At 40.5% G+C, this 27,116-nt stretch overlaps 1 protein-coding gene across 6 annotated transcripts in view; it reads left to right on the forward strand.

Moving 5' to 3' along the window:
• RERE (arginine-glutamic acid dipeptide repeats) overlaps positions 1-27,116 on the forward strand; it is a 254,331-nt gene that overhangs the window by 38,424 nt on the left and 188,791 nt on the right. The window contains exon 1 of one of the 6 annotated variants that reach the window (XM_037378705.1): positions 12,615-12,814. The exons of the other annotated variants lie outside the window; for them this stretch is intronic. The gene's annotated coding sequence lies outside the window, so the exon portion shown is untranslated. Of the gene's footprint in view, positions 1-12,614; positions 12,815-27,116 lie in introns of those variants that run through there. 6 annotated transcript variants of the gene reach the window in all.

Here is a 27,116-nt window from a genome sequence, read left to right on the forward strand (position 1 = left end):
GCTGCAGGCTGTGGAATAAAATCTTTGATTTACAGTGCAACTCTGTGAAACACTATAATGCAAGAACTGTATAGATTTGTTTGGTGTAAAAGGTTCATTTAACAGGACAAGCAGCAGCAGCCTACTAGACCATTTCTGGTTGTGATTTCTGTTGTAGTAGGCTGGAGCCCAGTGTTGTGATTTGTGTGGTATAATGATGGTAATTCAGAGCTGGAAGATGAGTTGTCTGTAATTTTGAGCTTTTCTCAGTGTTGCAGCTTCTTATCAGCAATGTTAACAGAAGCTGAACTGTCTGTAATACATGGAGTTTTCCTCCTTTTTCAAGTTAAAGGTTGAAGTTATTACAGGCATGTCTGTTAGCTTTTGTTGGCATTGAAGAGTGCTTTGGACACTTGCACGTTATTGCTGTGGACATATTTTTCTACTTAACATAGTGAGCAGTTGTTTAATTGGAAAAGCTGCTATTTCTCTTGATCCTGACTGTAGTAAAAATCAATGTCTTCTCTGCAGTCTGAACTAATAGGAACCAAACTCATTGAAGGATGAAAATGGTTTAATCAACAGAGAGCTACCTTAAAGGTTATTTAAAAAACCAACACCATAACCCACAAACAAACTGAACACCCTCACCCAAGCTCTGAAACTAATGAGCAAAACATGGTGCTTCCCACTTCTAAGTTGAACTAATGGAGGGGAAGGTAGTAGAAGTATTAATCTGGAAAGGGTATAGTTGTATTCTTGGGAGCTATTTGATTTCAGAGTCTTCCTTTCAAACACCACCTCCTGTATATATCTTCAGCTCTTGGGTGACTGACAAAAATGAGGTCTAATGATGGGTTTCTTTGTAGTGGAAGCCATGAAAGGCTCTCTTGTCTATTCATTCCGAGATCTGAGTCTAAACAGCATTGTCAGGCTTGTTCTTGACCTCATTTGTCCAGTGAGATCTGCTTATTTAAAATATATCCATTGCATATCTGGTTATTGGTATCCCAAAGTGTAGATTTCATTAAGAAATAAGTAGCAAGGGAAATGACAAGGGTGTATTTTGTAGTCCCCCCCTTTTGAAAAATGTAGGTGATTTTGGGGTTGGAATTGATTGACTTTTAACTCTAAGTTGGGTAACAGACTAAGCAATCACTGCTTACATGCCTTTAAAGGGAGGCTATGGAGTATATTTCATGTTGCTTTCTTGAAATTGCATTCACTGTTAATATTTAACCACTGTTAACAACTGTGCTTTACAATGAGCCTGAAAATAGAGGGTTTGATTCTAGTTGGTTAGCTCTCCAGTTCCCCCTCCATCAACTTTTAGTTGATACCCCTCCCTCTGCCCCCGTTTGTTCACTCCTGACAATTCCCTGTGTAATATATTTTACAGCCATGACTTGTGCCGTGCACTGGCATCCTCATGGAAGTTAGATGTGTGCAGTGTGACCTTTTCATTTGTTCAGAGCAGTAGTTTTTCTTGCTGTCTGTCTGTGGCTACATGAGTGAAGTTACACGTGCACGTGCTGTTATAGACGTGTCGCTTGAAAATCTTCATTCTGAAAGTTGATGACTGAAGGTTGTAAACGACAGTGAAATGGATAATCTAGTGTGTGTTCTGTGACTGCTTAGTGATGACTATGTTGGGGAAATTGAAACAAAGTGTAACCTTCACATTATGTTTTCACCTCTTGATATGCCACCCTTGACATGTTCAGATCCTAAAAAGCAATGAAGCAGATCTTATTTCATGAGGAAGTCGTCTGCCAAACTTTAATAAGTCTTATTAATGGATTATTAATGAACTTGTGAGATGTACATGTACACTTTTTCCTGATGAAACAGTAGCATGAAAATTCAGAGGTTCCTGTCAGTCACCTTGTCAAAGCCTAGACCAGGGGTCCTAAAACTTTTTAACCAGGGGGCCGGTGTGTGGGTGAAGTGGCAGGCAGTCATCTGCGGCTGCTTGGTTCCCCCCCACCCCCACCCCCCACCCCGGTGAGGGGGGTCTGTAAATACCGGTGGCCGGACTGAAGACCCTGGGGGGCTGTATCCGGCCCGCAGGCTGTAGTTTGAGGACCCCTGGCCTAGATCCTGTGTTCAGAAGAATGAGGTAATAGCTCCTAGTTGGAACAAAGAGCACCTCGAGGGTTCTATGTATCACTTGCCTGAAGACCTGCACCTCTGGAGTTTGGTGCACTTTGCACACTGTTTTTGTTCTTTAGTTCATGTCTTGATTAATGAATCAACTTTTTAGCTGCTGTGGAAACCAAACGTGTTGCTTAACTTTGTGCATTATGGGTTTTTTAATGCTTTCAGTTGGGCTGTTGTCAGTACTTGAGGGGAGAAACGAAGACATTGGAATGTGCTAGATGAAATTTATAGCTGTTATTGCTGTTTAGCTATTAAAGAGCAGGTTTCTATGCTTACCATGTGGCTTGCTTGCCTTGCTGTGTATTAAAGTCTAGTGCAAGTTAGTGTCTGCTGCTTGCTTCTGCTGCTTGCTGTACTGCTTATTATCTTACTCTGCTGTGCCCAGGAACATTTTGACAACAGTAATGGTGATGTGCCTGGGCTGGCAGATGGCCAGGGCATTGCTGCTGTACTGGACAGACTGGAACTCCAGTGTGAACTTGAGTCAAAGGGACTGTGACCTGTGGATGAGTCCATGTAGGAGCAGGAAACCCCAAAACATCTGTGGCCATGAATATGTCCATGCCTGAGCAGGTATATCTTGGAGCATCTGTAGCCATGGTTGTGTCGGCGCTGCAGCAGGTATGCCTCTGAAGGAATAGTGGCCCAAGGACAAGTCCGTGCTGCAGCAGGTACACCCTGAAGCATCAGTGGCTGTGCATGAGGTCATGCTGGAGTACCTCAAAGTGTGTGGCCGTGGATAAGCCCACGACAGAGCAGGTACAGCCCTGCAGGGATTGTGGCCAGAGATAAGGCCATGCTGGAGCTGATTTACTTCTGAAGGGACTGTGGCTGTGGGTAAGGCGAGGCTTGAGCAGGTCTATGGTCATGGGCCATGGATAAGGCCATATTGGAGTTCCAACAGATGCACCTCGAAGAGACGGTGGCTGTGGATGAGTCTATGCTGCAGCAGATAAACTCCTGGAGAGAGTGTGGCTTGTAGCTGAGGTGCCACTTGGAGCAGATACAACCCTAAGGGACTGCAGTCTGTGGATAAGTCCAAGCTGAAGCAGGGGCAAGGGGAGGAGTTCATTGCAATATTAAACCCTGTGAGCCAGTCTTGAAGGGTCCAGGGGTGGAGATTGTAATGGGTATACCTTTAAATCGTTGTAACCCATGACTTGAGTTTCATGTTATAGGAATGAATATAGCAAGAACCGCCTGAACCATTGGAGGACAAGCTTTACAAGAAGCAGTGCAAGTGCAGAAGTGACCCGACCTGAGCTGGCTTTGATGCCCGATAACTCCATACAACACACAACCTCTCTTCACCCGAGTGATGACCATAAGAGATTGTGTTCATGTACTAAATGAACTCAGTGGACACTCTTATAGACATTTTTATGGCGTGGTGCATAGACTAGGGGAACAATTATTTGTGTATTATGAAAGGATGTGAAGGGTGATGGTGGTTAATGAGGTTGCATTGGAAAGTGTGGCATGACGTAAATGGTATGGAATAAGGGGTGGATACTGTCTTGGTTTCAGCTGGGATGGAGATAATTTTCTTCGTAGCAGTTAGTACAGTGCTGTGTTTTGGCTATGATGTGAGAACAATGTTGATAGGACCCTGACGTTTTTAGATGTTGCTGAGTGGTGTTTATACTAAATCAAGGACTTACCAGTTTCTTGGGCCCTGCTAGTGAGAGGGCTGGAGGGGCATGGGAAACTGGGAGGGGATACAGTCAGGACAGGTGGCCTGAACTAGCCAAAGAGGTATTCCATACCATATGACATCATGCTGAGTATATAAACTGGGGGAATAAGAAGGAAGCGGGGGGACATTGGCATTATGGCATTTGTCTTCCCGAGTAACCGTTACGTGTGATAAGAGCCCTGCTTTTCTGGAGATGACTGAACACCTGCCTGCCAATGGAAAGTAGTGAATGAATTCCTTGTTTTGCTTTGTTTGCATGTGTGGCTTTTGCTTTACCTGTTGAATTCTAATCTCAACCCTTGAGTTTTACATTCCTTTCCAATTTTCCTCCCCATCTCTCTGGGTGAGGGGGAGTGAGTTAGCGGCTGCCTGGTGCTTAGTTGCAGGCCAGGGTTAAACCACAACATGGCTTTAAAGCTGTTTGTTTATTGTTCACTGGAAACTTGCCTCACATTGTCTGGAATTCATACATTCCTGTTGTCCAGGAATGTTTGATTTTTGTGTAAATTTAATGTAGAACATGTAAATATTTTCTTAAATGAATGTTTGTTTTATGGAATTGTTCCTTTGTGTGTGTGTTTCAGTTAGGTCTTGATTTGCAGTTTGCAGGCAGTTGATTTCATCAAAGATGTAATGGCTGGAACCCAGTTTAGAATTGGAGGGAATGATACTCTGATGTTTTACAGTTTTCTGCAAGTACTTTCAAGACATTACGTTAATAGGTGAGAGCTATCCTTCTTACAATGTTGCCTTGAAATTACTTGGTTGCACAGTTCTGATGGGGAAGTTTTTCTGTCTTGGCTTGTGTGGATAGCTGTTTTTTTCTCCATATCGCAAGAAGAGACAAATAAATAGAAGACCTGTAGGCCTTTTACATTAAACTATTTTACTGATAGGCCATTGAAAGAACAGTGTCAGGGAAAAACTGGCTTGTTGCCAGTATAGCCTTCCTAAAGACACTAAGTTAACTGGTGTATTTATGTAGTAGCTGCATTACATATGAAACAGGTGAACATAGTTAAGACTAGTGTGTTTTTTACTTAAGAATGTTGAAGGAAGTTCAGTCAGAATATAGTCATGTGAACAGGATTTTTAAGCCCCTTAGTGTGATTTTTATGTTATGTTAAATGCTGATAGGAAAACGTGCATTGTTCTGACAAGTGGCACAGAACTGATTTATGTTAAAATATACAGCAAGCTGCATTACTTTCTGAGAGAGTGTTTGATAAGCTAGCATAAAGCACGCTTAACTACTGCCACCTCTTCATTTACAGTATGAGAAATATTGTGAAACTAATTTTGAAAGGCCTCTTTGACTGTTAATTGGTTGATATTAGCTATCAAAAATCTGCTACTTGCTTTTAGTTCACTTACAGCTTCTGTGTAGGTGGTTGAATGCTGCTGTGTGAAATATGTTCCTACATCAGTAACTCCCTGTCTGTTTGAAAAGCAAATCAAAATGAGATGAGTCCAGCAAACTGATTACATAATTTGCATGATTTAAGAAAAGTCATGTTATGCTCTGAGCAGTACAGTTTAAATTTATCTCTTTTATCAAGTCTTCCAAGGTGTAAAAGAGACCTTTTCCAGAAGGATAAAAGGTATAGTTTCTTAACTGTAAGAGGCTGTAGTATGGCCAAGGCCATACATGCCTGACACTTAGTTGTAATTCTTACTGTGGTGAGTGGTGTTCCCCCCGCCCCCCTTTAAGGCTCTCAAGATGTCTGGATGCATGTGCATGTGGGAAAGTATCAGTTTTTGACAAAAAAACCCTAGTTCTTCCTATGAGATGGAAGCTGTCTCGTTTGCTTTCTCTTATGAATTTCCGGAGGGAAGAGGAGAAGAATAATAAACTAAACTTTCCTGTTACTACTCCATGTTTTGGGGGATTCTGGAGGGGTGTGGTGGAGCAGTGCCTGACGTTATTTTCATATGCTAGGCATCTTACATAGTTTCAAGAAATCAAGACTTCCTTCCCTATGTAACTGAACTTGGGGTCATGTGGTTTCAGAGTGTTAACATTTTATCAAGATTATAGTAGAAACTTTCTGGGTTTAGAGCTTATCTCTCTGTCTGTAGGGAAAGATTATTGTAGGTATGGTCACATCCTGTGGTTACTGTCACTTTAAGAAAAGAAGTCTGTTGACTTTTCTGAAGCCTTTGAATGTGGAAGTCATTACTACACTAAAAAAAGCGAGCTGTAGTCCACTGTGATTTCAATAGAAGACTGTAAATCCATTGCAAATTTTACGTATCTGTTAGTTCAATTTCTGCTATACTTGGGGTGTTGAGAAAATCTCTTGGTAAATAATCTTATTCTGGAAGGAAGGTTGTAAAGGAAGCATTTGGCAGTCATTTCCTTGAGCTTGTGAGTATAAGCATGCTTTATAATAGTCTAAACATACCATAGGCTGATAGAGGTATCAAGTTTTCCATTTGTGAAGATACTTGTAGTTGAAACTGGAGGGAAAAACACACAAACTTCCATGGGTTTACAGTTGCTTTTAATAAGAGTTCAAAAAGGTATGTTTATTATTTTTTGTTGCTTTACTCCTCTCCCCCCCTTTAATGAGAGTTTTATTTTGTTTGCTTTTTTTATATACAGCTGAGGAAAAAATGGCTGCTTGGTTTTGTTTTTTAAAAACTTAAAAAATTTTCAAATATGTAAAGCTGTCCTTCTAAATATGACTCTCTTGACAAATATTTGGGTTTTTTTCTTGTTTTGTTTAATATAATACCTTCTAAAATGAATTTTGTGTGTCACTTTGTTAAATTCAAGAAGTTGCTGAACAGATTGATGTCTTGCCGCAAATACCATATAATCTGGCAGACACAACTGGACTTTATTCTAATATTCTTGGTTTACAATGTACCATTTCATAATCTGGAGTTTCCTAGGGCAGGGATTTTCTACAAAAACACTTCTAAACTTAAGTATTGATCCCTACAGAGAAGGGGAAACAAACCAGAGCGGGAATATTGAAAAAAGTGATTTCTGTGATTAGCTGACATGAACTTTTTTGCTTAGATTTGTCTTGCCTAGTTTGTTTTGATTTCAGGATATGAAAGCTATATCTGGATTTCAAGTTACTTGACTCATTACTTGTTCCCTTGTGACTTGGTCACAATAACCCTCAGCTTTTTAATCTTTTTTGTGTGTGTGTGTGTGTTTTCTGTCTGTGTTCCATGCCACCCCACCCGCCCAGACCAAGAAAGCATACTGTCTGGCTGATTTTTGTCCTTTTTGATGTGCAACTATTTTGGGTTTCTGTAGCTGGTAGAATTGAGTCTTCAGCATTTGGAGGGGGGAGAACAGGGAGCAGGGTATGGGTTGACCCTACTGTGAACATTCAGTTAATTACGTGGGGGGCTGAGATTGAACTCCTAGTGGGCTGGGCTCATTTGTTTGGGTTTTGCTGCTTTCCCACCACCCCCGCACCCCCCCACTTACTAAGCTAGGCCTTCCTGTAAAATCCTGAGATTTCACATGTTAGCACGTGAATTGCCTTAGTCTTCACAGCTCCCTGGGGAACAACTTTTGTTTTTTCTTTCCTACTGTGACAGCAATGCTGCATTCATCCAAGATGATGTATAAAAATAACCGTACCAGATTTCTTCCAAAGACATGTAGAATGGAGTTATGCAGCACTTCAGCTAGTGATGTACTGACTATACCAACAGTAAGTTTTTGGCTGTCACAGGTTTTGAATGGGCTGAGAAGGAATCTGAGGCAACTTGTGTGTGTTGTGGTGGTGTTTTTGTTTGTTTGTTTTTTACCTCATAACAAGCATTGAGTACCACAAGTGCACAGGTCCTGGGATTTTTTTTTTTTTCTTTGGAGGAATTTTTTTGCATTTGTGCTTTGCTCTCAAGAATTGTGCCTCTCTTGTCAGGTAGGGTTTGGTCCAAAGCCGTTACCTTACAGGGGTGGCTAAGGAGTTGTTGGTGACAGTTACAGCAACAGCAGTGCCTGGAAATTCATAAGGCTGAAGTTCCTGAGACTTCTGCGCTTGATAGGGGCCTCCTTTTCCCAGAGTATTGACGTGGCATCAGATTTTAAGTGACCTGTAAGGACTTATGTCTTGACTGAAAGTCTTCTGAAACACGAACCTGAACACCGTGTAAGTACAGAAAAGGAGTCATAGTTCTTGAACTGTGAGATGTGTGATAATGTTAGTCTTTCAGTTTAGCAGATTAGACGTTGCGTACCTAGAGGCTTGGGGGGGGTGGGGGGCAGAGAGAGCAGGGGGAGAGGCGGATGTGGACCCCACCCTCACCCCAAACAAGAACAACCAAACCCCATAAAAAAACTGCCACCAAACCCAACCAAGCAAAATCCAACCCAACAAAAAGAAGCCAAAGCTCTGAAGGTTCATGGTCTGTAAAAGGGTACAAGTTCTATTTGGGGATTTGAGAGAGGCAAGGAAATGGTTGATCCAACAGTTATACACTAAATTAAAATAACTCTTCATGTGCTGATTTTTAAAACCTGCTGTCTGCTGTATATGTAAATGTGGGCTGAAGTGGGCAAGACCGTTTAACTGTGTGCAGGGTTTGCAGTATCCGTAGGCAGACTTTGATTACAGAATGAAATGGCCTTTTGATTGTGTTAGAGCAATAATAACATTTCGCTGAATTTCCTCCTAAGGAATACATTTTAGTAGTGTGGAAAAGCACCCTCGTATAATTTGTGGAGCAAACTGTAGCTGAATTAGAGCTGTGGCAAGAAGCTGCTTAAAACTCAGTGCATGTTTCCTGTTGGGTATTCACATGGGCTCACAGATCTGCAAGTGTAGACAAAAGACTTTTCCTGCTTCAAGCAAGGTTGAAGAAATTTGTGTTTAGACAGTAGTAACTGTCTTGTCAAGAGCTGAGTGTCAGTTACTCAGCTGTATTTGTGCTAATAAAACAGTGTAAAAGAAGAAAACATCACCTCTAACCTGACCAAAGGTTCCGTGTTTAGAATAGGTAGATGCTTTGATGTTGAATTAAAAACAAATGGGAATGGGAAAGAAATAGTTCTGCTGTTCTGCGCAGTTAAGAGGTGACCTTTCATGCTAGTAGCCCAGCCTACATTTCCTCTGCTTTGCCGAGGAATCTTTAGTTGACCGGTGGCCTCCAGAATTCTCTAGCTAATTTTTAGCTTAAGCTGCCTCAGCTTCAGACCCCTGGTTTGACTGGAGGTATCACTGTTGTTTTGGCTGGGAATACATGCACTGACGGTGAAAGGGAAGCTGTTCATGAGGTCTGGAATTAAGTGACACACAAGAAAAACAGTGCTGTGACAATAATATTAAGCTGTTAACTTGTTCTCCATGAGCTTACTCCTTTTCTCTTGCCCCTTACCCAATGCCAGATCCAAGGGGAGGGCTTTATTTCTATGGAGCTCTGAAGACACTATTAAGTCCCCTTTTAAAAATAGGTTCAGCTTAGCAGGGGTTTAATGTGTTACACTTATTGCTTGCCTAAGCTGGGAAGTAGTGTTACATTAGCTTGTAGAAAACACTTGTTGTAATCATACCTCTATGTTAAGGTTAAGGTTGGTTTTTTGTACCATTTGTGCGAGTCAGCGTACTTGAGCCTGCATTTAAAAGAGTTAACTGGGTGTATTAACTGTATGACTTCAGAGTGAGCTGCTTTTAAGTGTTTTTTTGAGACCTCTTTGTTTTGTATGTCTTCTTTTTTTAAAAAAAGTTCATTTACCCATTTAATCTGTATAATCTCATTAAGCCTGTTTATGGTTAGTTTGTGTTTGAAGTGTATACATATTTGGTAGACCTGAAATGGCTCCTTTGGAGCAGTTTTTCTAGCAGGTGAAATGTTTATGTGTCCTTGATAGCTAATTCTGTCAGAAGTGGAGAATGCTGCTGATCAATAGATCTTGTGGCTTGGAGGGAGTATATCTGCATTTAATATTCTTCAAATTTGTATGTCTGTATTTAATACTCTTCAAATACGGTAGGACTCTTGTGTGAAGTTATGAATTATTCTTGTTTGTTATGAGTAGTATGTCTAGAAAGCAGCACATTTTACAGCCCTTTGAAGATACACTGTCTCACTTCTTATTGCTCAATCTTTCATGAGCTGAAGTGCATAGGTACAGTAAACGAAGTGTTACAGTATTCATGGAAGGCGCTGAAAACTCTTAACGGGTGCTTTCCACTTCTTAGCTGTAAGGAGAGATGGTGTACCTGGGTGTATGTGTACCTGCCTTTAAGCAATGTTAGGAATTTACTGACAGCAAGTCAAAGCCTTATTTTTTCAGATTTTCAGTTTCTGTTGTTTATTGTCATGACCTTGATGTTTCTTCAACTAGGTGTTCTATTATAATGTTTATAATAAATATCAGCTCCCTTGGCTGCATGCTTAGGCCTGTGGCATGGAGAGTGCTTTGCTTGTAACTGCATCCCTTGTCTCAGTTCATTATCTGTTAATGGTACTCAACATGACAGGGTGGTTTAGATAAATGAAGGCTGCCAGGAAAACTGGACTGGATTTTGCATGCAGTGGAATTGAGCTTTATTACTTCATTGTGTAACACCAGATAACTAAAGCACACTGGACCAAACATGACGTGTTGCGCGAGGTCTGTTAGCAATTGTTCCAAAGCCATCATTCAGTGAATCTCCACTCAAGCCTGCTCTAGGTCTTGTTCTTAGCAGTATATTTGCCTAACCCTTGTAGAGGTAGTTTTTGTGCAAGAAGTCTTGATGGCTTTTGTGTGTGTATAACTGACACTTTTCTTCCCTTTTTCAGGCATGCATGATTTTAGCATTGATATTAAAAGAAATATTGTTGTAAGTTTATAATGCTGTGACTAGCAAAGGTGTATTTCATGACCAAGAGAAGATTTCAATCTTTTAAAATCAATTTCCAAAAGACAAGATAAAAAGTCCCTGTTGCAAAACTGAGCTTGAGGCTGTACACTGTGCATGTTTGTTTTATTTTAGTCTGTGAAATGGGGGCAGATCTCCATATCTCATAGGAAAGCCAATTAGTGAAAGTTCAGTTGTTTCTGATGTCAGTGATTGAATGCTGTAGCTGTTCAGTTCATTCAAGAATCTTCAATATGCTATATGAAAACAGATGGGACTTCAGATGATTCCACTGCCATCTACCACATTGCTGAATTCTGAAGTTGGTTTGCCTTGGATTTGTGAGACAGTGTCTGAGACTCCGTACTCTCCTATTCTGTTGTTGTGTTCAAGCTGCTGGATGCTCAACTCCATATTCCTTGAACAACTTTGATCCGAATGGGATTAAAAAAATTATACAGATGCATTATTAATTTTTTTAATTTGAGTGCATTTTCCCGATGTATAGTGACTTTAAGATTTGTGATCCAAGTTGGCTGAGTCATCTGGCCTAAAGGGATAAGGTGGTTTTGAGCAAATATCACCAAAGGGGCTGTTTCTCAAATAAATAAACATGGCCTGATTCAACTTAGTGCTGGAAAGCTCTTTTGGAAGTCATTAGAATTAAACACCGATTTAAATACACACTGGCGAAGTAAGTTCCCTTCTATGATTTGCCACGTGTCAAGCTACATTTGATTAGAAAATTGAAGTGAGGATAAATGCAGTGTCGTTGCTTTATACCGACTTCAGGATTGGATTTCAGCTCTGGTAGGTTTGGAGCTACGGCTCCACGGCTACTTGGTTACAAAGTTCAGAACCAATTCTTTTGAAGATACACTCCATTTCAGAAGCTGTTGTACAGTGATTATTGCAGGAGCTAAGCTTGTGCGGTGTACCATCTTCAATTTGTATTGATCATAGCAGGCTTGCAATGTGGCAATGGCATTAAAATTAATCAGCTACTTCAGCTTTGTTAGTGGTTTTAGGTAGCTATTTCTACTAAGTGTAGAAAACATTCTGAAGTTGGATCTTTGTCTTCTGAAGGACTCTGTGATGTAGTACAAAACATGGCAGAAATGTGTACGGATAAACAGAGGAAAAATACAGTTATGAGTAATGAACAGCATCTGGAAGGAATTAGTTGGCAGACAGTACTTGACAGTGTTGCTGTAATTAATTGGGTCCACAAACCTTGATGATGATGATTACTACTACTATTTACATTTTTATTTTTTAGCTTGGCTTTGTAAAACCAGCTCTGAGAAGGTGTACTCCCTCATTTTTATGGGTAAAATACTACTACGTGGCTAGGAAATGGGTTTGCTTGTCGGGGAAAAGTATACGTTGCCCTCAGGTAATGGATTACATAGATGATTTGTTTTGCATGTTACTCTGCAAAGGAAATAGCAAAGCTTTGCTCTGAAATTAAGTCGGTACTAGCAGCTGAAAGGTCATGGCTGTGGTGGTAAAGAACAGTGTGAGACATTGTGAGATCCAGTCAAGTTGCAGGTTTGCATGAAGATGCCTAGAAAGAGATTAATATTCATCGTTTGTAAAAAATGCCAATTGAATACAATTAAAAGAACATGTTTTGCCGAGCAGATTAATTTATTTCTAATGGGGGGAGGGAAGACGTAGAAGGGATTTTAAACAAAATGGCTTACTAATTGAACACACTGCAACAAAATCCTTGTGTGGAAGCGTCTTTTAACGTGACACTGGACGGGCGTCTCTTTCTTACCCATCTTAGGAGCGAATGCCGCGTGTGGATGCACTCCCTCCGCCCGTCTGTTTTATCTGCATTTTCCCCACCCCCTGTGTGTTTTGATCAGCGTTTGTAGAGGCGCGGAGGGCTGCCGGCAGTGCCGTTCCCGGCTGCAGCGCTGGGTGTGAGCCGCCGAGCGCTCCCGGGGGTGCTTTGCCTCCTTCATATCTTGCTTGCAGATGCATTTTCTAGCTGACCACGCTATTAAAGAGCTGCCATCAATCACGGGGCTCCCGGTTCCGGCTCGGCTGAGCGGGGCGGAGGCAGAGGCGGGCCGCCGCCGGGGGAAGGAGCGCGTGTCTCCGTGTGCCTGTGCCTCCGTGTGCGTGCCTGCGTCCCGCCGCCTGGACCGGGCCGGTGCGTGAGGGCCGGGGAGGGGGGAGGCGCGGCGGGGCGGAAGGGGGTGGGGGTGGGGGAAGTTCCGCGCCGGGTTTCCCCCCGCGCCGCCGCCGCCGCACACCCCCCCACCCGGGGCCGTGTGGCGCGGCCCGCCTCCTCCTGGGGCCGGGTGGGGGCCGGCGGCCGCGGCATGTGGCGGCGGCCGCGCTGCTGAGGGGGTGGCCGGGCGGGGGCGAGGGCCGCGGCGGGCCCGGGCGACGCCTTTCGCTGCGCCGCATGCTCTGCAACCCCGGCCCAGCTGCCCGGCGGTGAGGTGCAGGGGCCTCCTTTTGTTCACCAGCTGCGCTTTCCCGTCGCCACGGCCCCCGCTTCCTCCGTTCTTAGCCCTGCCCTGCTCCCGCCTCCTCCTCGGCGGCGGGGTGCGCCGCTGGGCACGGCGGCCGGCCCCCAGCCTCCGCGCGGTGCGGGTTTGCTGGGGCTGGGCCGCCGAGGGGTTGTCCGCCCGTGAGCGGCGGAGCCCGGGCAGGCGGTGGGCGCACCCCGGGGCCGGAGCGGGGACCCGCGCCGCGGGGCTGCCGGGAGCAGCCCGGGGCTCGGTCTCCGCCGTGCCACGGAGAGCGGCTCTCCGAGCCAGGCCGACCGGGCAACTTCGGTGCCTTCTGCCTACAAGTAGCGTTGGGAAGAGGAAGGTTGTTAAGGTTGCTCTTAAAGTTTACTAATTGCGCCGTGGCCAATGATAACACAGAAGGCACCTGGGGAGAAGCAGCTTGACTTGATTCTCTTTTTCCCTTCTGCTTCAGTTTTTTCAGGAAAAAGTTGGATCGGCGCAGTAGGTGAGGCGATAGTTTTTATTGGCCTAGGAAGTTCAGAATGTTGTAAGACCGCAGCGTTTTCTTTCTGTAACAAATGCTTTACCTCTGTATTCTAAATATAAACAGCTAAGCTGAACGTTGTGCTGCGTTGAATTCTGTGGTTTGTGGTTTGTGTGGGGTTTTTTTATTATTTTTTTTTTTTTTTTAGCAAATGAGATAAGGAAGTAAGGATTGCATTTTCCTTATCCTGAAAGAAAGTACTTTTTCACTGCGTCTGATAAAGTGGAATGCCTTTGAAGTACTAATTGGTACAGTGTGTGGCGTAACTTTTTCTTTTTTTAGCGATGTTTAATCGTGCTTTGAGATAGTGACAGGAGACCTGCGGGGCCACTTTGTTTCCTTAAGAAGAAATCAGCCCTGCTTTGTTTTTGCAACCGGTTTTAAGCTGCTCTTGAGTACATGTGGCTTTGCACGGCACGGGGTATTGTGTGGCTGGATGCCCTCCTTACAGCCATATGGGGCTTCTGTAATTGTGCGGGAATGAAAATGGCAGTTGACAAGGCGATTTTTTTTTTTTTTTTTTAATTTAACGTTTATGTTAGGCATGGAGTAGAGGGCGGTGGAGAGTAGAAATCTAATGAAGTGTAGTTTTAGATGCTCCACCAATGTATTTTTTCTGGGAACTCAGTACAAAGTAAACTGGATTTAAAACCCTACAGACCAGCAATATTTCAGTGTAAAACCGTTAATCTTCAGGCAATTAGTTCCAGACGTGCAACCAACTCTACGGTTTCCGTCAGATTTTGTTCTTATAGGCAATCTCATTTTTGAATAATCTATGGCTAGTGAGTATCATAAGACAGACGTTTCAGATGCTTAACAGCAAGTTGAGAATTGTGTAGGAGCAGCATTGAAAAGCTTTTTTTTTTTTTTTTTCCCCCAGCCCTGTAATTTAGTAGTATTTAAACTATTTTATAAACATCTCTGGGACCAGCGAAAGGTGTTTTGAGTCCAGAGCACTTGAGTGCTTATTGTACTCTGGCAGGCTGGGTGTTTGGCAGGCAGTTCTTTTAAATGTTATTTGATCTGGCTGCGCGATAGAATTGACTAGGATTACACAATCCGCACCCCCCGCCCGGCAGTTTGAAATTGATGCATCAGCGAGTGGTGTTCAGTAGCGCATTTTTAAGACATAAAGCGTATATTCCCTTTAACCATGTTTCCAGAGAAAGGCAATTAGGAATTTGTCTTGTTTTGCCGTAAGGATTTATGAATTGAGGCAAGGGCTGACGTAATCTATCCTACCACTTCCTTTGTGTGTGTTTTATAGTTGATAGTGTTTTGTTTTACTTAAAATAGCTAGGACTGTTTCTTAAATACTTTTCTGGCTCCCGTATGCTGTAGCCTTTAGTGTAAGCAGACAACTTGTTAAAGTTCTGTGTGATTATGCCGCTTTGAGGAAATGGCTCGCTCCTTTTGTCACTAAGATTCAGTGAATTGCTTGTATGTTAAGTAGACGAGACTTTAATTTTAATTAATGTAATGATGTATACAGCTGTTCTGTCAGAATGCATCGACTGTCTTTGCAATTTTACTACAGGTTGTAGAGAATCCCTTGGTGTGTGTCTCAACCCCTCTTTTGCTGACTTCTGTTTATGTAAAGGTGACAAGATGGGGCTTTTGTTTCCTGATGTGAGTGGTTAATAGCTTGTCTGTGACAGGGCTTTGTTTTGATTTCTGTGTGTGGCAAAGAAAAGAAGCTGTTTAATAATAAACTAATCCTAAACCTCCTTGTTTTTTGGGTTGCAGGGGGATTATGTTACCTATTGTTTTGGTTAAGAGTAGCCAGAATGAATCACTAACTTCCTAATTTTACAGGGTGAGTGTTGTTTGTGTGTGGGGTCTTTTTGGTGTTTTTTGTTTTGTTTTTTCTGGTGTGCTGTGAATGAGTTCCTGCTATAGTGATTGACCTACGTGTAGATAAGGCACTTGAAACGGTGACTGCACTCTCTGTCTGGAAAAAAACCCAAACCATTTTTAAAGCATACGAACAATGCTATTCCTTTTTGGCACCTGAGATAGCTTTCATACTACTGAAACTTTGGTTTAGCAAACCACATTTCAGCAGGTGAGAAATACTTCAATCTCTGCAAACTCAGCGGAGTTACTTCAGCATCGACTTCAAGTACAGCTTGGAATGTCCAGGCTATAGTCCGAAAATCCTGTACTGAGGATCTGAATTAACTATTTGGTAGTACTTCATATGGTTGAGGTTTATTGGCAGAAAAAACCCCATCGTTCCAGTAATTTTCTGCTTCATCTTGGTATTGGGGTGCTATAGATTTTTATGAAGGTTCTCTCTGGCAGAGATGCTTTGTATTTTTTAATGAATGTGCATGTTTATAGAGCTGGCTCTGAATGTTAGGATAGTGTGCCTATGTTAATCTTTCCTGGTTCTGGGACTCTTTCAAGTGATACAGAGATTATACTGGTGCTGTATATGTTGAATAAGGTGTAAAAAGGGTTTGTAAAATACTGACAGTGAATATTTCTGTAATTTGTGGAAACATATGGAAAACATGATATTTCACCTGAGATCCAGTTGCTGGTGAAAAAACAATTATGAAGGCAGAGCACAGAAATAGGTATCATGTGGTGAGATTATCATGAAATGCTCTGCTGGCCGAGTGATTTTCAAATTGTGGACCTTTCTTTGCAGCGTTAGCCCAGGCCCTGACAGATGCATGGGTTGGAAGGTATTGACCGGAGTTGTTGCAGTCCCCAGGTTGGCCTTACCCCTCTGATGGCCACAGTTACCCTGGTCCCCAAAGCAGAGGTATTTAATTATGACTGAAACTTTGTTTTTTTTGAACGGCCACTGTTCTCAGCCAGACCTGTTCAGTTAAACTCTTAATTCTGCTTTAGCTGGATGCACTAAGCAGAAAACCAAGGCAATTCAGGAGCTAAGTTGCATCTGAGAGTTCTTTCTTAGGGGTATGATAGTTGTTGGGGACTTGGCTCCATAGCAAAGAGATTCAGAAAATTGGATAGAACTAGCAGGGTTTTCTAGACATTAGGAAACACAGATTCCATATAGCCTGTGCTGTTTGATGCAAATACTCAGCACTTTCATCTCTATAAAGGCTACAGAGTAGACCTGACTGCTTTACCAAAGTGGTGGTTTACAGATGTGATTGGGTCAGTCAGCAGACCTGCATATTAGCTTTACTAGTTTCTGTGGGCTGTGTTGTTTTGGCCAAGACGCCTACTTCCTTAAAATAACTTTCTTCTTTTGAACTTTGTGTATTTAAAGTGTCAGACTCTGATCAGTAAATGACTTAACACCGCGTAGCTCTATTTTGCGTTTTAAATCTAAGTAAGAGAAGTGGTATCTTAAGTCACTGTAGTCCTAGAATAAAAAGCTACCTGATAGTCTGGTGTAAATCTCGTACTATTGATGCTCAATTGCATGAATCTTTAAACAAAGTTTTTCATCTTTGTGTGTAGAGCACTGAACTTTGCTACCCCTCAGACCTATTTCTAAAGCAGGAGTGGCTTTGCTGTACAAGGGGAGGTTCTTCCATTTTTCTGATATTAATGCAGAGCTGAGCTGCACATCGTATGGATAGTAGCATCCAATGAAATGAAGATTCCCAAAGAAAGATGGGCAGGCCTTTCCTTGGTGTAATTTACTAGCCGATAACATGTAGATTCATGTGCCAGTATTTTCTAGTATGTATAAAAAAAGATGATTTCATAAGGGCATTTTAGGGAAGAAGGGCAGTGTCAGGGAAACTGGAATCATGGTTGGCATCGTTACATCATAGTAACATCAACTGGACCTTGTTCAGCCTTGACCTGTGTTACACTGTTCCTCATGTTGGGGTGTGTGTTCCTCACAGAACAAATTTCTCTGTTACTAAGGAACACAAAAGCCTATATTCATGTAACTGTTAATTAAGTAATAAATTGGACTCATGAAAAACTTCCTGTAAGCTAGCTGCTTATGAAAAGTATTATGAAGCATCTTTAAATGGATCGGAGGGAAATCTGTTGTGGGTTTTTTTTTTTATATATTTAAACTTCCTTAGCAGAAGAGAAATTCTTTCCAGAAGAGTGGACAAAATCAGTATTTATTCCAAAGTTTGCCTGAGGTAGTGGTTTGATTTCTGACCTTTGGATACAAAGTGAGAACAAATAGTGTTGAAAAATGTAAATAATTAAAACAAGCTGTCCTTCTTTAGGAAATATGTTTTTGTCAAGTTTTGCTAAGAAAAGGTCTTGGTGACTGGATAAACATTTTACTACTGGAATAAATGGTATTTGATTGTGATGTGTAGGTTGTCTTAATAACCACATGGGGTTTTTTATATCATGGTAGGTTTGGAATTTAGGCTTTTCTAATGTTAGCAACAAAAGCACGGAAGAAATAGTGGCTGTAAATATACTGTTAACAATGCAGCTCTACACTTCTCTTGAAGTAATGGCAAATTTTGAAAGCAAACTTGGTTTGATTAGGCTTGTCTGAAAATGGATATAATTTTCATATAATATGACAATTCAGTGTGAAATAAAAAATCTGGAATGCATTAATATTGGTTCCTACATTTATTTAGTTAGATACTTGAAGATTTTTCAATAGGTGGTGTTTTGGTGTTTTTTTTTTCTTTGGTATTAAATAAACTGACTGTAAAAAGCTGTGTGATAGGTAAACCTTTTATTAAAACTAACCAACCTTGTTATAGACAACATCACTGCTTTGTAATACCAGTTTGTACAGGTAATGAATTTTGTCCACCGTGCTGGTTTGAATTTCCTTGAAATAAGCAATAAAAAAATTCTTTGGTTTTGGCAGTGTTTTCTTTGAATTTGCTTATTTGTAGAGATCAAAATTACTTGTTTTTGAAAAAAGTTGACTTTTTGTTAATAGGCAGTAAATGTTTCAGCAGCAGCTGGGCTCTGATAAGCTGTTATTCTGTTTAGATGCTTAAAATTAAAAACACTTAGTAGTTTGAACATTATTGTCAGGTTTTATGTGTTAATCTTGTTTTGGAAGATCAGGGCCTTTGTTTTGATCATTGTTGGGAACTGGAGAAAGTGCAGATAGCTTTACATTTCATTGGCTATTTTTGATCCATAGTTCAGTAATCACTTGTTCATCTAGCTAGTAAAATGATGCCAGTAAAAAGTTCTAAAACTTAAAAATGACGTAGCTTTAGGTTTGTTCTTTACTGTGGAGGTTTCAGCCTGTTAACTAATCGGCCTACAAAATAAACACATTTACCTGGGACAGGACCGATATGTTACTTCCTCAGCCGAGGGGAAGTTCACAGCCTTTCTGTTAAACCCAGCAGACAGTAGTTGGTATTTTAACCCAAGCACAAGTTGGACCTTGGAACTTAGTTATATGTTTTTTCATGTTGTGAAGTTTCTTGGATTTAGTCAGTGCCTGATGACTAGAAGCAGCCTCAGCAGATAGTAGATTACAAGCCTAAATTTTTGTAAAAAGCCAACTTAAAGTTGGGAACTTTTTTTTTAAGGTTTGACATAGTAACAGATCCCTATAGAATTTACTCTTCCAAGCAGTCAAAACATACTGCTCCGTTTCCTATTGAAATCTAACAAAGGAGCCAAAAATCAGATTTCCCTTTCCTGATAATAAAGCTATTCCTTTGAGATTAGAGCTGGGAATAGATTTTTTTTTATATATATATATAGCAGTTACTGCTTATTAATTGAATGCTCTTAGGTAATCTTGTATGCTGGTTTTGTGCAAAAGTATGAGAGGAAGAACACATCTAACATGCGTGTTTAATATTGCACTATTGTAATGAACTTGAAGTTGGAGACCTAGCCTGTGCTTGTAGTTAAGAATGGTATAAAAGACTTAAGAGCAGCCCAAGGTTATTAGATCATTTGGAAACTGATTACCCTTTCACAGTGTAATAAAGTAATTATGAATAGTGTATGAAAATTGGTTGCAGTCTGTTTCAATGTTATGACTGCCTGTCTTTAAAAGAAATTGCATTGTCCTCTTTTGTGTTGATCTTACAATTTGCATATTCAAGGCATGTTAGATATTTGCCACTTCCAGCTGTAAATGCTAAGTAGCATTTAAAAAAACAAATTATGCCATCTGTTTGTGTAGGTTTTCTGTGAGGTTTTTCGGTTCTTGATAATATTTCACCTTGGGTCTGTTCTCTTTACAGTAGTACATGCCACCATTGCTAAGGGAATTTGAACTATGTTTGGTCAGAATTCCTCCATGAATGGTTGTAGTAGTTGCAACTGAGCCAGGGCTGTTGCAACTTCATCTGTTGGTAGGGCATTTCTGTGCAGCTCTGATGTAAGAAAAGGTGGTGGTTGGAAAGAAACAGTTGTGATGCTCAATTTCCAACTCAAGTAGCACATGATCAAATATTCCAGTACAGGGTGAATATCAATAATGTGAACTTTTAAGATTAAAAAAAAAAGTAAACCCCAAAGTTTTAACCTAACTTGACTTTGTGCATAAATGAGATTTGTGGCTTTGAGTGATACAGTTTGTGACTAAAATACTGTTGATGTGACATCTTAACTAGGAACAGTTTACCTGGGGATGGGTTTTTTTTACCTGTGCATCCTTTAGAAGTCCCTGCCCTACTGGCAGGATAGTTTAGCTGCTTGTGAGGCAGTTGGTGATTTACGGGAATTTAGCAGTGTGCCCTGATTACAGGTACTGCTGTGGTTTTCTTCCAGCAGGGTGATAATGAGGGTGGACAGGTGCAAGTGGTAACCTCCTGTATTGTGTCACTCCTGCCTGCTGGTACTTGAGAGTCAGTCTGTATTTCTAGGGCAAGCTTCAGACAATTAGTCCCTCAAAGATGTGCAAACTCTGTGTAGTTGGTCAAAGCAATTTTTGTGGATTTTGAAAGCATGGAGTAAGTAATATAAATTGGAACGGAGCTGAAGATGTACATTCTGAACTTTAGAGTCTGACTTCTTTTAACAAATGCTGCTGTATCTAGTTATATTTTGGCATAAATTTTTATTGAATCCATGCACTTGGCTGAGTGCTCCTCTTCTGAGGACATAACTGTGGTATCTGAGATGCCAAACGTAAATATAACTATCTTGTTATGTTACATTTGTGTGGGAGTTCAACAGTGGTTTAGGATTTCAGGAGCATTAGGAAATTTCTGACGGCAAAATCTTTGCTTAGTACACATCTCTGCTCATTTTGAATAGAGACACTTGGAGAAAAATTACAAGCATTGTATGTCAGACAAACATCTATAGGAGCTTTTTTTTTTTATTGGCCCTGTCAATGCCATTTCATACTAATATACTAGACACAAATATTTATTTCATATCCTGAATAAAAAATAGTTACATAATTGTTTTGAAATGTCACTTATACCAAAGTTCATTCTGATTCACAGGCCAGATCATAATTCAGTGTATGTTAAGAGCTAGTTAGTAAGTAATAAATCTCACCATAGCTGTATATGTTATCTCATGGGAGAGGCTACAGGACTGTAAGAGAAAACAGGCTAATCCCTGAAGTGTTGGATAGTTTTAATTAGGTCTTAGTTGCTTGGGTAACTGGGACTTGGTGAATTTTCTTCTGTAGTGTTTTGAAAGTAGCTTTTAAGTCAGCTCCCGATTAGGTTAGTGTTTCAGGAAAAAAAATGTGATGTGACATCCTTCTAAATGCCTGATTGTTTAGTTGTTGAATGCACATGTGCAGTAAATGGTGGAAACTTCATAGACAAGAATCTTCAAAGGTATGCTTTTACAAGTAAAACTCTATTGCATCATATTTATGATAGTGTAATTTGTTTTGCTGTCTTCAGCTGCTAAAGAATAATCTTGGGTTTTTATTTGGAAGAAGCAGCGAAATATGATAAACATAGTTTATGTTACTGTGGGAATGAAGGTGGTGTTAAAAGCCATGTCTTGGTCACAGATTGATTAAATGCTGCTACGAACAGTTTATGGTGCTCTGCTTAGCTCCACTGTAGACTGCAAGTAGTTTTAGTAATAGGAAAAATAAGATTGATTTTTGAAGGTATTTTCAGCATGAAAGGCATTTCAGCATGGCTTGTGTGGTCTTAATTTGCATGTCATGGGGTATTAGCATATCATTATGAAAACTAAGGAGATTTTCCTTTTTTTCCATGTGCTCATTCTTCTCTCTGAACATTTCACATCCCTTAAATTTGCGAGAATGTATTGTTCAGTACGCAAAGGATAAGTAGTCCTGGACTTAAGGAGAACAAGGCATGAAAACACAAAATCAAACTTTTTTGCCCTAGTACCTCTGCCATCTCCCAATTACTATTAGTGGTAAATGATGAGATGTGGTAGTATTGTTAGGTGAATGAGGTCACCAAATTCAGTGTGGCTTGATAATCATTTGCATTGGTTATTCTATGCTTATGTGCTGATTTTGCAGCATTGTTCTCGGCAGTTTACCATATCAGACCTAAATACATTAATATGTCTGTATTGCCTCATTCTGTTACATGAGATTCCATTGCTTTAGTCTTACAACAGTTAAGAGTATCTACTGAGAGTACTGGAAGTAAAAATTACAGTAATGTCTGAAGCGTGGTCAAAGTCAGTTGTTACTTCATGCAGTAGTAAAATACTTCCTCTTGGTTTAGATTGGAAGCAGACTAATCATTTGGAACACTGCTTAATGTTTTTTTCCTCCTCTCATGAAATATGTGACCAGTTATGAAGTCCCTTACAAATGGTAGTAGTCAGCAGAGTACTGATGCCATCGCTCTTGTAGTAGAGAAGACTGCTTTTGAAACCATGCATAGTGTTGCAACTCCTCATGTGTGAGACCTGTGAGCTGGTCCTTTTTTTCAAAAATAGTGCTTCAAATCTAATGAGGAATTAAATTCATTGCTGCCCAGGAGCAGTAACACGGTTACAAAAAAAGGTGAATTTTTCTGTTATCTTTGTGCTATGTACATTTTTTTTATTTATTTGTATTTCTTCTAAAAGAAAGCTCATTGACTTGCAGAGAAGTGATCCAGGCTTAAGGGAAAGAAAAAAATGGAAGCTTGGATGGTGAGAAGTTGTATTGGATGCCATTGAGAAATCTGGTATTCAGGTGTAGTATGGAAACTGGCAAGAACAGTGTGTAGGTGGGTTCCCAGGACTGTTTAAGATGGTCTAAATACAGTCTCTGTTTGCCTACATGAACTTATTAAAGAACTTTCCAGTGTTGCAGATGATAGTAACCGTAGGAACTGAGCAGGACTGCTATTGTTTCCTTGCTGTGGTTTGCTAGGGTAAAATGAGCTCTGTGGTGGCTCTTGTAGCAAACACTGTTAAAATAAGTGTAGATTAGAATAGATGCTGCTTTGTAGTAATAAAAGTTTCTGCTGGGCAGAAAAATACATAATGAACAATTTGTAATTTTTTAAAAATTCTCCATTAAGTCATTGTTGGTTTAATGCATTCTGTAGTTCCATGAGGTATTCCTGCTAACCACTGCATCTCTGGAGTATACTGAATTTATTTAGTGAACTAACCTCAAGACTTTGAAATACCTTGGAAAAGCAGGTTCAGAATTCAGCCAACCTTTAGAATATCCTGCTTGTGTAAATTTTGATGTTTTATGGGTATAATGAAATTAAGCTTATTGTGCTCTATCTATTAATTCAAAAATAAAGACTAATCTTGATGTCGCTGGTGAATTCTGTCTGTTCTCTAGATGCAAGATGTGTACAGTACTTGTGATTGTCACTGGTTCAGTTGTGCTAGCAGAGTTGTAGCAGAAGTTACTGGTAGTGGAGCAATTGTTAGTACTTCCCTAACTTAGAAAGAACTATCTGAAAATTACTACAGATTTTTTTTCCTGTTAATCTGTTCTACTTCATGATCCTTTGTGTTAAGATAACCTATGTCTTCTAATTGTCCTTCCTATTTGTAAAGAAAAACAAATCTGTGGGATTTGTGTGATTTCTGTCTTGTTTTTAAAAACTTATGACATCAAGAGATGGAGCATCTTCTAATTGCCTGTTCACTGCAATTTGTTTCCTTACACATCAGTCATAGCTGATGATGGTATTGGGAGTAAGCTGGCCCTTTCTGATTAAAACAAAGGTTTACGGTTGCACAACATTAAACATTGAACAAGGGAATCATGCCTTAATATTATGTGGTGATTTAAGTCCTTACTGTTTGAAGAGACAGGAAGATAAAAGCCAGGGAGTTAGGACAGTAGCAAATTCTGCCGTGATACACCTGTATGCATAAGCAGTGTAGATTTTCTTTCATGGTGTGTGGTTTGGTCTTTTTTTTTTCCTTAGTGGTAGTGATGCAGTTGAGGGGAGGAGGTGGGTGTAATGCTTTGTTTCTTACTCAGTCCTATGAGTATAGTCTGGAGACAGGTTATCACAGGTTTCCCAGGGTCTCAGGGTGACCTTGGGCAAGCTGGATGTATTCATGGATGACTGAAATGCACCTAGCTCTATTTTTGGGATGAAAATGTGTTGGAGGTCAAATGCCAGTATCGACAGCTTTGGTTTTCTATCACTTAAGGTCATACAAGACATCATATGATCTCTTGAAATACAGGCTCTCTTGACATTAACTAGCTGTTGTGTAGGTTTACTGCATGCAGAGTTACATTTAAATAGTATGTCTTTGTCTCACGACTTTCTGTGCTTGTGTTTCTTCTTTCTTGCATGCAGTATTTTGAGTGTGCTTTTTGAATAGTGTTCCTGTTGCCTCATAGCAGAACCTGTTTGTGTAGCTGAAGAGTAAAGACCGAAGGTCATACTTCCACTAGTAAGGTTTTACTACTTGAAGTACAAAGTATTTCTTACTGTTTTCTGTAAATGCGATAGTGAGATGTAATTGAATACATTTCACTTGTTAAGTATTATGAAGCTATGAAGAATATGCTGACCGTTTGCTGTAGACAGTCTATAATACGAGACAGATCAAGCCTGCGTTTCACACATGAATAAGCACACTTAATCTCATGATTACAACGGTGCTGCTGTACTGGGAAGAGAGGCTTTGTAGGAAAGAAAACTGACGTCTGCTCTGTCATTAATCAAAATAAGCTGCTTGTCAGAGAAAATGAGACCAGTATCTGAATTCAAAGACTGTTTCTCTAGACAGAAATATCATCTGTATTGATGCTTATGGAAAAAGTATTTAAAATAGTGAACAACAAAAAATAGGTCCTGTTAGTATCTATTGCTAATTCTGATAAGGTTGTACCATTGTACCATTTCCCACCCCCCAGCCCACCCCAGCCATAGCACTGGAATACAGCAGAATTTCTTTGTTTCTGCTGCTGTGGAATTTTATGGAGCACTGAAGTGCTATAGCTTGAGTCTTGTAGATGGTCTCAGCAACTCTCACAATGCTGCTTTCTTTAGAGAAAAATTGCTTTAATTATAGCTGCATTTCAGTGGAAATGCCTGGTCAGTCAGCTCATAGTAGGAGCTCACCCTGCAGTTATTCTTCCATTTTGAGTAATTCAAATACATAGGCAGTTGTATGGAGTTAAATAAAATAGGTAATGTGGCTGAAAACCAGAGTTTTTGCCTTTGCTGCTCAAAGGGGTTTTCCAAAAATAACCTGATCGAGTTTTTGTTTGGGTGATTCAAATGAAGATATTTTGGAGGCTTTCTAGAAGATGAAAGGATTGCAGGAGGGCAGCAGTGTGTTCAGCTCTTTCAAAAATGAAACATGCAGTGGAGATAAGCATAACTAAAAAGCGTAGCTATATACATGCAGGGAGTGACATCTCACTGTTTCTCTCTCATCTGTGTTTGGTTGGCTGAATAGTAATCCTGCAAATCCACTTCTGTCTTGGTGTGGTTGCTGGAAGGAAAGCAAAGTAATTGTGCCTGATAAAAGTAGAATATGTTCAAAATAACCTGCTCTGTATCATAATGTGTTCTTGTTTAACTTTTTCTGGTTTTAAATGTTGTTAAGCAAGATTATGATGCAGATGTTTTCTTGGCTCCAAATGGCATTACATTCCCTAGATAATAGTTCTTGTTACAATAGCAGCTCTTCATGGGTCCCTTGGGCCTTTTTCTCCCCTAACAGCCTTTTAAAGTGAGGGAGCTACGTTGCGTTATATGGACATTTTTAAAAAGTCCTGTTTTTTTTTTTTTTTTTTTTAAATTAGTGTTATGGGATGACTGCTTAGACCTATATTGGAGTAGTTGTTTACATCAGCCTGAATGACTTTAGAGAAAAAGTAATAAATACATGGCTTTGTATTTTACTGTTTGTGGATCATTGTTCCCATATGGTAGGACTATAGAGGCCACTAAAGCACCTTTTTAAATGACTAAGAGGAATTCTAAGCATCATGGTTTAATAGAGTGGATCAATACAGTGGTCTGGGATCAGAATTCTTGTACTGTAGTCATAGTTCTGGATCTTGGTTGCACTCTGCTTTTGAAGTGGCCACCCAGCTGCTTAGCCCTTAAGCTTCTTGGTATATGTGGGAGGTGAAAAGGGTGTAGGATTTGGGAGGGGCTGTCTTCAGTGTTTTATGGATCACAACACAGCACAGTAAATGAGGGATGAACTCTTCAGGTGGAGACCAAACTAACAGCCTCATATCAAAGCGAGTGCGCAGACAGCTCCAGTGTCCCTGCTGTTTTTTAGATTTCTCACCAAACAGTAATAGAGAGAATAGAAAGTCCAGCTAACTTATCTGTTAAAATTGGGAAATCTTGTTGAGGGTACAGAAACTTCCTAGGATAGTATTGACTTTATGTTGCTGCTCTTGAATTTGTGGAGCAATTGTGACTTGTTTGGAATTGTTACTTCTATGAAAGCCTGTGTGTAAAACTGTCTTAAAAGCAGGTGTTCTCAGAAAGCTTTTCTCAGATCGCTGTTGTGAGTATCATAGGCAAATTGCCTGACCATTTTCAGAGGAGGTGGGAGCTGATACGTTCACCTCAAATATTATCCTTGGTCTTTGTCTACTCCGTGGTCAAAGCTAATGGTCTTGTGAAGTTTTGTTCATGGTACTTACTGAATTTATTACCTCTTCCAGGTAGATAGTTGTTCTACTTGTCCTGTGCCAGTTAGAATACCACAAAGTGAAATATCACTTTCCTCCTCTTAGATCCTTACCACTCTAGTCTTTAAAAATCATCACAATTGCCAGGTAACCCTGGCTGCTTTCTGAGGAAGTATTTAAAGATGTGTGAAACATTGTTGAGTGAAATGAAACATGTTCCTCCTCTGAAAATGTAACTCTGAAGACATGCAAAGTAGCCTGTCACTTTAGCTTGATAAACGCAGAAGTAATTTTTTCACCTTGCAAAATCCTGCTTTGCTTGTGTCCTCTTGTTCCTTTAAGTTTTGTAGCATCGACATTATGTTGAAGAGGGACTGAAGGTCTTACGTAAGCTGTCACCCTGCATAGCTTGTCTGTCAAAGAGACCCTTGACCTGGATTTCAGAATGATGCCATAATATCCCCAGTCAGAGAGTATCGATGTGAAGGGTGGAATGTGCAGTGGG

This window comes from Falco rusticolus, chromosome 3, assembly GCF_015220075.1.
Source record: "Falco rusticolus isolate bFalRus1 chromosome 3, bFalRus1.pri, whole genome shotgun sequence".
NCBI classification, from domain to species: Eukaryota; Metazoa; Chordata; class Aves; order Falconiformes; family Falconidae; genus Falco; species Falco rusticolus.